The sequence below is a fragment of the Myotis yumanensis genome, unplaced genomic scaffold (genome assembly GCF_028538775.1).
Source record: "Myotis yumanensis isolate MYYU_CA2020_CCGP unplaced genomic scaffold, mMyoYum1.0.hap1 SCAF_80, whole genome shotgun sequence".
In the NCBI taxonomy this organism is placed as follows: Eukaryota; Metazoa; Chordata; class Mammalia; order Chiroptera; family Vespertilionidae; genus Myotis; species Myotis yumanensis.
Window position 1 is genome coordinate 137,939 of NW_027223831.1, and position 4,562 is coordinate 142,500.

The window sequence follows — 4,562 nt, forward strand, 5'->3', positions numbered from 1 at the left end:
GCTACCCATGTGTCTCCGTAGATGGGGAACCGGGCCCCGCGTTCCCTTGAGAGTCCCCTGACCTGAGGGCTGAGAGGAAGGGAGCGCTGGGGTGGGGGATGGGGAGTAGGGGGTGGGGTATGGAGCAAGCGGGAGGGGAGGAGGGAGGTCAGGGCGATTCATTCCAATGGATCTCACTCCAGGGCTTGCTTCATTCAAATGCAGAAAGCTCTCCGGTGACGTCAGGGCCTCGGACCTCCCTCGCCTCGGGCTTCTCCGAGTTCCCCCACCCTCAGGCCGGCAGCTCACCAACTTCAGGGAGGGAGGGAGGGAGGGAGGGAGGGAGGGAGGGAGGGAGGGAGGCTGTTGGAGAAAACCGGCCCGGCCTGTCCGGGTGGGAAAGAGTGCCCTCTATCGGCCAACCCAGGAACCAGCCCTCACCCGTTTAGGAATCCCGCGAGGGGGGGTGGGGAGCGAGAGGGAGGGGTTTGAGGGGCGTGAGTCCAGGGTCCAAGGCGAAGGTCAACAGTAGATCTCGGCGTCTTAGATCCCCTAGGAGGAGAGACATAGGTGGGAGTGGAGCGATGAGGGTCGCGGGAGGCCTGGTGAGGGATGATTTGACTCAATAACCCCGGGTCACCAGACCGGCCAGCACACTCTGCTCCAGTTGCCGGTTTTGATCATCCATCCCTCCACCCCCACCCCCCACCGCACACACCGCTCCAAGTGTGCCACTCACGACAGACACCCTTTTATCATTCATCTTTAACTTCCCCGTGGATGGATGGATGGATGGATGGATGGATGTGTGAACATCAAAAAAGATTCAAATCTGTGGAGAATGTCTGTGAGTTCATTTGAGGCAATTGCCAGGAAGCAGATTCTCAACATAATGGGATAACACTCTGTAGAATGGAGGGTGTGTGTGTTTTAACCTTGTTGTATACATGTCAAGCAAAAGAGGAGATGTAAGTGGGTTACATGAACTCCGTTGGTGATAGATGAGGGAGGCCAGAGAAGGCAAAGCGGGGGTGGGGGTGGGGGGGCAGGAAACCTCTGGGATTGGATAAAAATTAAAATAAAATGACAGACACATACTTCTCTTACTTAGGTTGGCGTAGGATAGGTAACAGTCAGCAACGTACTCAATAAAAATAAGGGGATTTAAAAAGGAAAATTACACCCTAGCCGGTTTGGCTCAGGGGAGATAGAGCGTCGGCCTGCAGACTAAAGGGTCCCAGGTTCGATTCAGGTCAAGGGCACATGCACGGGTTGCGGGATGGATCCCCGGCGCCGCCGCCCGCTCCCCCCCCACCCCCCACCCCACCTCCCAGGAGGGGGTGTGCAGGAAGCAGTGGATCCATGATTATCTTTCATCATTGATGTCTCTCTCTCTCTCTCTCTCTCTCTCTCTCTCTCTCTCTTTCCCCCCATCTTTGAACTCAATAAAAACACTATAAAAAAGAAAGATTGACCTTTGTCAGGGAAGGTAGCAGCCTAGGACATGACTACTCACCATCACTGTTTGTTTGTTAAACTTTTAATTTCTGTCCATGGATGGATGGATGGATGGATGGATGGATGGATGGATGGATGAGTGGGTGGATGGATGTGTCCTCCCTCCCTCCCTCCCTCCCTCCCTCCCTCCGCCCACCCGTCCGCTCACCCGCTTTCCACGGGAAATCCTCAGTCTCATGTCACACACTCACTGGTGATTACACTCGCTGCCTCCTTCCTCCCTGTGAAAAAGAGGAAGTTAAATGGACGAACCTGAAAGAGCCCCACAGGTGGCAACCGTGAAGCAAGTGCACACACATGTGTGCGTGTGTGGCATTTGTCAACAATGTAAGAAATCCTCCAACCTGTGCAGAATTTCTGTGAGTGTCTTTCAGCCAAACTGTCCAGAAATGTCGCTCGTACGCCGGGAAGCACAATCTCAACGGCGGGAGATGATGTTCCAAAGAATGGCAATGTCGGCCCCCTTATTTTATACACTCCAATCCCAGGAGGAGACCGTACGTGGGTTACATGAAATCCACTGGTGACATTTTAGGGAGGCGGGAGAAAGCAAAGCGGGCAATCCCCCCCCCCCCCCGCCACCCCCCCCCCCCCCCCCCCCACACACACACACAGGAGTCCTCTCATGGGGCGAACCAACCGTGACTCTAAAGTCGTGATCCTGACCCCGGGAGTTGTATTAAAAATCAAGCTAAAGGAGTGTGAATGTAAACTGTAGGCTTATCAAAGGTTCAAAGGAGGTCTGTGTTTACCACCATTGAAAGAAAACAAACCAAGAAAGAGATCAAGGGTGGGTCAAAACATCCTCTCTGGGACTGGGAGGGAGAGAGTTCCTGCATCTGTCCAAGAGGGTCATCTGCAGTGTTGAAAAGCCAGGGTTCAGCAACAGGGGATATTTTCTTCCTCTCAGGGATCATGAAAAGCATCCATGACAGTAAGGGGTTGAGTATGGGGTGGGTGCTGTCATTGAAAAGGCTAGGTGAGCAGGGAGAGCTATGCCATTTACAGGCATACCCTATCCACTTTTCCTTTCACAGAATTTACACAATGACTTAATGTTTAGTTTTGAATGGCATTACTTCTTGAGTCTCCTCCTCATTGTTTCCAAGTCTTTGGTTGATACTCAGGTGTAGGACGAATGTGTGTATGTATGTATGTATGTATGTATGTATACTGTGTGTGAGCCCCAGGATGGACAGAATCTGGGGGGGGGGGGGCGGTGAGTGGAATAGACTGGAATGGAGTGGAGGAGCGGGGGAGCAAGAGGAAGGGAGAGAATTGGAGGGAGGCAGGAGGGAAACTGGAGAAGAGAGGATGCCAAAGGACCTCGTTAGTTAATGACACCGGGCATGGCTCTTATTCTGAGTTTTTTGTTTGTTTTCCTCGAATGCCACGTATGCAGAAAACAACCTGTGTGAAGTTCAACTAAGGTCACCCACACAAGAATAAGGACTACCCATTGACTGCAAGGCTCTGTAGTAGGTCGCCCGCTGTTTGCACTTGGCAGAGACTCAAATCTGAGGCAAGGGGAAGAGCGAGTAAGCTGGAGTAGAAGAGGGAGAGGTGTGTCCCCTACCCCTAGGAACCAAGTTTAGGGGGTTGAAGGGCCAAAAAAATAGAATAAAATAAAAAGAAAAAAGAAAGGAAGGAAGGAGGGGGAGAGAGGAGAGAGAGAGAGAGAGAGAGAGAGAGAGAGAGAGAGAGAGAGAGAGAGAGAGAAAGAAAGAAAGAAAGAAAGAAAGAAAGAAAGAAAGAAAGAAAGAAAGAAAGAAAGAAAGAAAGAAAGAAAGAAAGAAAGAAAGAAAGAAAGAAAGAAAGAAAGAAAGAAAAAAGAAAGAGAAAGAGGAAGGTCCTCGGTTCAGTCCTGACTATGACTTTCTGGGGCATGGCAGGGCACGGCACGGCACACCCGGTCGGTCGCCGCGAGTGGTGTGGTTTGTGGTTTCCAGCCAGAAACCCCACTGTGGTCCACTTCAGTCCACCTCATACCTTTCCTGGCTGGGGAGAGTTCCTTTGGATCACAAGGACAAACCCAAAGGAGGACAAAGTTCAGAATGCCTAATTCACCCCTGCCCATTTCTACACGACAAAGCCGTCCATAGTGTCCAAGTGACCTGCATTTTTCATGTCTGCGAAAGAAGTTTCCATTTGAGGTACAGGTACTGCTTTGTGTTATTTAGAATGGATGTGCCTCCATCCAAAGTGCTAGTATGGCGATCCACTGCCTTCCATTCATGCCCCCCTGTCTGCCGACTGCGCAGGCGCTGTCCCTGATTTGGCTCCGCCCTGTGACGACAACGGACCAGCCCGGCCCTCTGGCCGACCTCGCTTTGAGGCTTATAAAAGCGGTCACCAGGAAGGTGGCGCATGACAAGGACAGGTTGCATCGTCATCATGTCATCACCAGGGTGGTGAGAACGCAGGGTCCGGTACTGGGGGGGGGGGGGGGGGGGGGGGAGGCGGGGAGGGCGCGTTTGAAAGCTTCATATTCTCATTCTCATTCTCTCTCTCTCTCTCTCTCTCTCTCTCTCTCTCTCTCTCTCTCTCTCGTTTCCACCTAGCAGTCAAGAAGGACAGACACTCCCACGATGCGGATGAAGGACTGTCAGACTTTGAAATTTCCTCCGCGAGCGAATATAGGGCGATTTAGGAATTTCCTTTCAGTGAACACGCCCCGCACTGTGCCGCCGCCGCCTGGAAACATCCCTAAAGGGTTGAAGCGTTGATACGAATAGAAACAGGACGGGTAAGCATTGCAACGTGTTTTCTGGGGTTTTGTTTGAGAGACCCATACATGTATAACGCTGTGATAAGCCGGGCTGTACATATAAAAATGAATGAATGAATGAATGAATAAATAAATAAATAAATAGTAGTAAAGGTGGATTCATGATAAGAATGTGTCATTGTATGCGGGCTGTACGTGAAAGAAAGAAAGAAAGAAAGAAAGAAAGAAAGAAAGAAAGAAAGAAAGAAAGAAAGAAAGAAAGAAGAAAGAAAAGTCCTAACCGGTTTGGCTCAGTGGATAGAGTGTCAGCCTGTGGACTGAAAGGTCCCAGGTTCGA

The 4,562-nt window shown here is 51.0% G+C and overlaps 1 long non-coding RNA gene across 1 annotated transcript in view; it reads left to right on the top strand.

The window, feature by feature from the left end:
- Nucleotides 1-3,591: 3,591 nt before the first annotated feature.
- Nucleotides 3,592-4,562, top strand: part of LOC139001057 (uncharacterized) — a 1,184-nt gene continuing 213 nt past the window's right edge. The window contains exons 1-2 of the long non-coding RNA XR_011469820.1: nt 3,592-3,908; nt 4,059-4,243. This is a non-coding gene — a long non-coding RNA (uncharacterized lncRNA). The remainder of the gene's footprint in view (nt 3,909-4,058; nt 4,244-4,562) is intronic.